Source organism: Centruroides vittatus, unplaced genomic scaffold (genome assembly GCF_030686945.1).
Source record: "Centruroides vittatus isolate TY-2023 unplaced genomic scaffold, ASM3068694v2 contig_3063, whole genome shotgun sequence".
Lineage (NCBI taxonomy): Eukaryota > Metazoa > Arthropoda > Arachnida > Scorpiones > Buthidae > Centruroides > Centruroides vittatus.
Genome location: NW_027121966.1, coordinates 255,673 through 264,703, shown reverse-complemented (window position 1 = coordinate 264,703; position 9,031 = coordinate 255,673).

Here is a 9,031-nt window from a genome sequence, read left to right as displayed (position 1 = left end):
ATGAATAAAAATCTCAGTAAGCGTAAAATTATTTTTAAAATGCGTACAAAATAATTAAAATAAGTTTATAAAAATTATTTTAATAATAACAAAGTTTATAATAAAAGGTCGAAACAACTAATAATAGTCTTTAATGTAATTTTTGTGTACTTACTTAAAATATAAAATATTGAAAATTTAAATCTAAACAGTTACTAATTCACTGATAAATCTTTATTTTCACAATTTCAAATAATATTCTGTGTAATTTTCGTAAAATACCATTATAAATAAACTTGACATTTAAGCTACTCAAAATTCATTTTTGTCTTTTGATGACTTTGGTCCATCTAGTAAATAATTTTAAGTAGAAAGTACAAAAAATATTTGCTATTTTATGATCATTGGAATTAATTGAATTTTGTTTTTATTTTAAAATTATTCCGGGGTTACTATAAACCAATTTAGTTTATGCACAGTGTTTTTTTTTTTTTTTTTTGGTGTCCTTTCCAGCACACATCTTTATTATTTCTTCTTTGGATAACCCGGAAGATATAAGTACGATGTTAATAAAGATATATATTTTTTTATTTAGGTCATTTAATGAAGTTTCACGTATGAAGGCATAGACTAAGTTCATTGACACATGTTTAGATACTTTCGCTTTTTATATCCTGTATCAATTTTGATACGTTAGAAAAATACGAACTAGAACTATATATTTTTATAGATTATTGGAAATTAATTGAAATTAAAATAAATAAAAATTTATATATATCTATATTATCGTTGAATATGTGCATTTTTAATATAATATCTATTAATTTAATATTTAAACAACCAAATCATTTAAAAAAGCAAATTAAATGATTTGAAAATGATTTTAAACATACAAGGATTGTATATATTTTAATTACATTTATTATATGTATTTTGTAAACAAACTCATTGAAAGATAAACTGTATATATTTCGATTATCAATTGAACTCTTTCTACAATATGATAAGAATCAAATTTGAACATGCATGCTTGTATAAATAATAATCTTTGAGAATTTCCTTTCTTTCTCTTAATATCTTGATCCTAAAAAATATCAGATATTATATAAATAAAAAACGTATATAATTGTTTACGAGTTCAATAACCGTTAAAGGGTCAATGTTCATTGATGGAGAAGAAACGATGAGAAGATATTTTTGATGAAAAAGAAATATTACATTATGACCTATTGTTGTTACTTCAGCAAAATCACTATATACTGCTTACAATAATATTAAAATAAATCAAATTGTTTATTTTAGATAAAAGTTTTAATTTACTTTACGAAGATTGAAATGTAAATATTTAATTACAGAATTCTGCAACCAAATTAAATTTTTTAATAAGACATAAGATTAAAAATCATTCAAACTAAGCTATTATTACATTTAAAGATGTTAATTATTGAAAGTCATTTCAAAATATTAATATTTGAAAATATTAATAATAAAAATTGCTGATTTATGATAAATTTTTGAGGTTTTAAAAGAAAAACCGGTTAGCGAAAATAAATTTAAGTCATAATCTAAAAATAAAGTTAATAAATTTAATATTAAAAATTTTATTTCTCTTACAGTCTATGTTAAAGTACCACAAAAATAATAAATAAATAAACATTTTTCTAAAATTATATGTTTTTATAATTCAGAATAAATATAGATATACCTCCATTCATTAAAGAACATGCAACTTAAATAGCTTTGGAGTCATTGGCATGGAATGCCAAGATACTGCAATGAATAGGTTTTACAATAATGATCGATGGAGTCAGTGCCGTTAGGAGATCTTAAAATAGACTTAGTATTTTCGTATGAAAGTTAGAAACAGTTATCTGTCTGATTATACTCTTATCGAAAAACTGTAAATAAATACAGTGGACCCTCGATTTGAGGGACTAATTGGAAGAAGGGATGGCCGCTATTGCCCAAAGTCCGTTAAATCGAATATTTTAAAAAAACATATTAATAACAAACCTACAACGTACAGGATTATTAAAATGTTATTATATTGTACAGTACATTGCGTAGTTCATACTCATTCATTCGTTGGCCCAGCTTAAAATTCGGCATGCTCTATTCTCAAATAAAAAAAGTTATATTTTTTTCCTTTAGGACAGAAATTTTTGTCCGTTAATCCAAGGTCTGTTAAATCGAGAGTCTATTCCATTTATTATTTGATAGATCTACTGCTTTGAATTGAACCAGGTGCGGATCCATGGGAGGCTACAGGAGCTTAAACCCTCCCCATTGACACACAAAAAAAATTTTAAATTTATCTGTTGGAACTTCAAAACGTTGTTTTTAAAAACATTTATAGTAAATATGGTTTACCGGAACATCCGCAATACAATCGTCTTGCACATGTTAATAAAAGATATTTATAATTATTCAAATATTTAAGTTTTCAGTTAGACCCTCTTTGAACTATTTTGGATCTATCACTGGATTTCACTTCATAGAGATGAGCTTTTAAAAAAACCTGTCCTATATTTTTTCATTCGTTTCCATCTATAGAACATCATTTATTGCATGATGAATGTTATTGATCGATTTCCTCTCATCGATTATTCCAGGAAGGTCGAATCTCTCAAGATTCTTACTTTTTAAGAAGAAAAAAACTAGAAATTTTATATATTCTGACATTTTTAATGCCATATATTTCTATTCTTTTATCGCAATTATAAACATTATACGTTTTTATTATCGTCGTTAAATTATCGTTTATATACTGTATTTACTTTTTTTACAAGTTCAAAAAAAATTCTTGAATCGTCGAATCAATGTCAACCGATTATTTTTTTAAGATGGAAATCAGGAAAAAAAAATTGCACAATAAATAGACTTGCAAATCATTTTTAAAATCAATTATTTACATATTTTTAATTTTCAAGCACATAATAGGATTATTAATTAAAATTAAATCATTGTTAAATTACATTTTTATTGAGTAAATAATGCTTTTTCGGTTTATTTTTTTCTCATTTTTAGTGTAAAAATGAAATAGACGTGTTTAAACTCTAAAAAGTATATTATTATTTCTCAGTAATCATTGAACGATAATTTTTCTTATCTGAATAACGAACGTCTCATACAATAGATAGATAATAAAATAATTTTGCGATTTCTCGCTAAGATAAAAAATATACTTAAAGTCTTTTAAGGATATAATTTGAGATTTTGTGTGATAAAAATGATTTAGCAAAATATTTCTTTGGAAATTTATTGTTAATTTTCTTATGGTGCAACGTGGATGTTATCGTATTATTATTATTATGTTGGGTTAAGTTAGATATACTCGGTTAACACCGGTGGCTAAGTACTATGCCGGACCAAAGTCAAGGCATAGTAACCAAAACAGAAATTAAAGAAGTGTATCAGTGTGTGTGTCTGTATTCAGGAATTTTCTCACAATATGACATGTATTCAATATAGTGGCCTTCTGTAGAGTGATGTATGTGTTTCTATTCAATTCTAATGTGCCCAGGCTTTTGTGTAGTGTGTGTGGTATGACACCTGTAGAGGAGAGAACTACAGGTACAATAAGCACCCTATCCATCCTCCACAGATGCCTTATTTCCTGGGCGAGTTCTGTGTACTTGCTAATTTTTTCAGTGCATGCGTTTTGTATATTGTGAGTGTTTGGAATGGATATGTCTATAATGTATGTGATTTTATTGTGTTTGTCAATGAGTGTGATGTCTGGTCTGTTGTGGTAAATTGTTTTATCTGTGATTATGGCTCTGTCGTAGTACATTTTGTGCGTGTCGTTTTCCAATACTGTCTGTGGAATGTATTTGTAGTATGGTTCGTGGATGTCTGCTAATTTGTGTTTCTTTGCAAGCTCTTGGTGTATTATATTTGCTACTTGGTTATGTCTGTGTAAATAATCTGTCTGTGCCAAGAGCTTGCAACCAGAGGTGATGTGTTGTATAGTTTCTGGCATGATGTGACATTTTCTGCATGTGTCATTTGTGAGTGTTGCATCTTTGAGTATGTGTTTTCTGTAGTTTTTAGTATTTATGACCTGATCCTGTATGGCAATCATGAATCCTTCCGTCTCCCCAAAGAGGCATCCCCGAGCTAACCAGCTGTTTGACGCAGTTTTGTCAACAAAATCCTGGGCCAGATCGTAAGGATGCCTGCCATGGAGTGCCTTTCGAGCCCACGATTGCTTAATGGTGTCTATGCTTTTTATATGTTGCGTTGTGTCCATATGATGTGAGTGTAAGTTTAATGGTGTGTTATTTGAGTCTGCTAGAGTTACTGCTTTATGTAATTGTGATGTTTCTTGTTTTTTGTAGAAAAACTCTCGCAGTGACTGTATTTGTTTGTAGTGAAGGTTAACTATGTCAATCAGGCCACGTCCGCCATCTTTACGTGGAAGGGTTAATCTTTCTGTGGCAGATTTAGGATGATGTTGTTTATGCTTAGTAAGTGTAGTTCTTGTTTTCCTTTGGAGTTGCTCGAGATCTGTGTGAGTCCAATGTATAACTCCAAAAGAATATGTGAGTACTGGGATGACATATGTGTTTATTGCTTTAACTGTGTGTTTTGCATTTAACTGTGTTCTGAGAATAGCATTTAACCTACTTTGGTATTCTTTAATCAATCTTTGCTTTATTTGTGCATGTTCTGTTAGTTTGGCCTGTTGGAATCCTAAATACTTGTAGAGCTCACCCTCTTCCATGGATTCAATAATGTCTCCATTTCCAAGTGCAAAATCTTCTTTCTTCAGGATTCCTTTTTCTATGTGAAGTGTTTTGCATTTATCTAGGCCAAATTTCATTTGTATGTCCTTGGTGTATGAATGTGTGATTTGTAGGAGTTGATGAAGTTGTTTTTGTGTGGATGCATAAAGTTTTATGTCATCCATGTACATGAGATGTGACAGTGTATACTGTGTTGTTTTTTCGTGTCTGATATTGTAACCATATTGCGTGTTGTTTAACATGTTGGATAATGGATTCAGGGCTAGGCAGAACCAGAGAGGACTCAAGGAATCTCCTTGAAAAATTCCTCGCCTAATAAAAATTTGGTTTGTTTGTATGGAAGTGTTATGGGCCCTGAGATGTAGTGTTGTTCTCTAGTGCTGCATAGTGTTTTGAAAGAATGCAATGAGTGATGGATGTATTTTGTACATGTGTAGGATATGTAGCAGCCAACTGTGTGGAACACTGTCGAATGCTTTTCTGTAGTCTATATATGCCATGTGTATGTTTCTGTGTTGTCTGTGTGCTTGCCGTAGAATGACTGAATCTATGAGTAACTGTTCTTTGCATCCCCTGTGGTTTCTACGGCAACCTTTTTGTTGTTCTGTTAGAATGTCGTGTTCTTCAACATGTTTGTATATTTTGTTTGCAATACAGGATGTCAATAATTTGTAGAGTGTTGGAAGACATGTAATTGGTCTGTATTGTGTGGGGTCTGTGGTATTGTTGTTTTTAGGTTTCATGTAGGTGATGCCCTGAGTAAGAAAATTTGGCATGTCTTGTGGATTGATGATGATGTGTGTTAGATGTTTAGCTAGTTCCTGGTGCAGTGATGTAAACTTTTTGTACCAGAAATTGTGAATGTTGTCTACACCAGGTGTCTTCCAGTTGTGTGTTCTGTTAACAGTGTATTGGAAATCATGTATGTTTATTTCAACACAGGGCATAGTTGGTATGTTGTGCAAGTTTCTGTTCTCCTCCTCGATCCAGCCTGCATCAGCATTGTGCGTGACAGCACTGGACCAAAGAGAAGACCAATATGTTGTGAGTTCTTCTTCTGTTGGTGTGCCACTGTGCTGTGTATCAGTGTTTGCTTTGTTATTAATTTGTCTGTAAAAGAGTTTTTCATTGTTTGTAAATAATTTATTTTGTTGTTTTCGTAGTGTACATGTTTTGTATCGTTTGAGTCTACGTGCTTTGGCAGCAAGTTTTTGTTTTAGTGTATCAATGTATTCTGTAATGCGTGTGTTGTGATGTTCATGTTTTGTGTGTGTTTTTATTTTCTTGAAAATGTTTTTGAGCTGTTTCCTTAATTTGGGTGTTATGTTGTTTTTAGTGTATTGTGTTAGCCTGCCTAATTGCTGTCTAATGTCATTTATTTGTGTTTCTATTCTTCTCTGCCAGGCAGGCTTGTGATAGAATTGTGTTTTCTGTGTATTTGTCTGTGATTGTACTTTCAGTCCATGGTGTGTCACTACTGTGACTGCCCCAGCATAAACTAATGTATGAATGTCTGCGAGTGTAGAAATTGAATGAATGTAGTGTGGTAGTAAGTGAGTGTTTACATAATTTAGTGTTTTTCCTACTTTCTTTGACGTGTTGATTTTTGGTATTCGTGGTCGTTGTGTGGGATCTGTACCTGTATATTTAGTGAGTGTTTCCTGAAATATAAGTGAGAGCGTATTAACTAAATCCAAGTCTATGTTATCAGTGATGGATGAGGAAGTGTCTGTAGTATCATTAGTGGTAATTGTTGTATGTGTGTTATTATCAATGCTTGTTGCTGGATTATCCTGACAGGTTACATGATCTTCATTAATGTTAGATGTTTCTGTCTGTTGATGTATTTGATCAGCAACCTGTTGTTTGATAAGTTCAAGTGTTGTTTGTGGAATAAGGTTGTTGTGTATAATTGTTCTTTTTTGATCAACAACCCTTTGTTCGGTGACAGTGAGATGAGGATACTGTTGTGTGAATCTATGGTGTAGTTGTTGTCTGTATGCTGTCATGTTTGTTTCGAGCTTTGTGATGGTGTAATAAGTACGGATGATAAACTCGTTCATTTCTACTGTCCATTTCATCCGTTGGCGTGGTTTTCCAGCCTTTGTGGTCTGTGGATGCATTGCCACAGAAACATCAAGGCTGGGTTGGTTCCTCACATCTGTTGAGGGCATTGCAGTAGCCATGCTTGGGCCGGTGCTGCTTTCGCCACCGGTAACCAAGGGAGACTGTGACCTATTTTTCGAACGTGAGCCTCTGCCTAACCCACGAACGCGGACCTTGTTAACCCGGGCGACGTCCGAGCCGGTATCACACTTTGATCTAGTTATTACCATGATGAATATCTCCACAGAATGTGGGTGTGGTCACTCTTAGCTTCATTTCTCCCATAGACCTTACTGGCATGGGTGTCCCTACCAGGAGCTTATGCTCCAGCCTGCATTGCCCTATGGATCAGTAAAATTACTGGGCTCTCCCACCACGACCAGGTGGTGACCACGGGAGAGTTATTATTATTATTATTATTATTATTATTATTTATAAAGGCCATTAAAATAAAGTAGGCTTATAAACATGTCAAGTGGTTGTTTAGTTTGTTTCTATAGTTCATAGTTCTTTAATCGCTTAGCCTAGTGTTTTATTTATACAACATATAATAAATGTGTACATTTTAAATCAGAAAAATTAAGAAAAGTTTTATTAATAGAATTCTTATATACGAAATTCTCCAAATAATTATCTAATTATTGTCATTTTCATATGGTATGTGCTAATGGGATATTAAAATTACAGTGTTAAGAATTTTTAAAAATTTCTCTTGTAAAATGCAAAAATATGGATGTCTTTTAATGAAAAGATAATCTACATATTAAAATATATTTTTTTCCGGTATTTCGATCGCTTGAAAATCGACAAACAGGGTTTATTTAAATCGATTTTTACACAATGCCATTTTGTACTGGTCGTATTTTTTGAGTCACACATACACAACTTTTTTAATACAAGAGAGAATAATTTATATATAAAAAATTATTTATATTCGTAAAATTTTATTCACGTATCTTTTATATAAAAATAAAATATATAAATTACATTTTAATACAAAGTATATAATGTTTCGATAATAAAAATTGACGCCATATATATACATACATACATACATATCCAAGGAATTTTCTTTTCTTTTTAATTTTTTGGGTTTAAATGCCGGAATTTTGCAAAAAAACCCGAAGGTTTGAATTTGACACGACTCAAATACGTTTCTGAGTTATATACATAACAGCCGGGAAAGTAATGTGAGAAATAAACTTGTAAACCTGTCAGACATAAAATAGGCCTACAATTTCATTTACGAAAATTTTTAGTAATTTATCTAAGAAAATCTATAGTTAACCTAAGATATTTAATTGGATTTGTAATCTTCATTCGATATCGTATTGATATGAAATACAATATATACAAATTTTAGAATAATAGATGTTATATTTTGGAGTTTATAATCCGTAGGAAATGTCAAACGAACAGCTTCATTGTTAGTCAATAGTTCATCGGATATACGATCATAAATCTGTTATATCAACTTAGAGAGACGAATCGATATTATATTTTGTCGGGGAATTGATTGACTAGGGATGATTTGTGCGCTCAATAAATACAGTATTTTATTTCATAGTGTATTTGGGAAAAACTGTAAAAAAAAGAAGATAAATTTTATATTTGAAAATTATATAAAATGTAGTAGATTAAGCAATTTAAAAGCTTATTTAATGTATTTATGTTTTAGCATTTCACGTGTTGAATAATATTTATATTTTTACATTTCGAGAATATCTTAAAATAGAATAATTAGAAATAAAATTGTTTTTCACTTTTAAATTCTATTATTTATAAATTTTTAAAATATAAAGACAATCCTCGTAAATTCCACAGTATGGAGCCTCAAGATGCATAGGTTTTGTTGTAAATTTATAAATATCTTCACTGTTAGCAGTAGATTGATCTTCCGAGTTTTGATACGTCACTGATAAAATGTATTGTTCGGCAGTTAAGGGAAACAATTTAAAACAAAACATTGAACATAAACACCCATAACTTATTAAAATTGATCGTTTTATGCTATAGCTGTATCATGTTAATTTATTCATTCTTTAATTAAATATAAAACAATGTTTAAATATATATTAAACTAGCACATCTTTTGATCGGTTATTTTGTAATTAATTCAAGAATTTAATTTTCCTTTAGAGGGGTTTTTCTAAAGAAAAATTAAATTCTTGAATTTCTAGACAAAATTTAATTCTTGA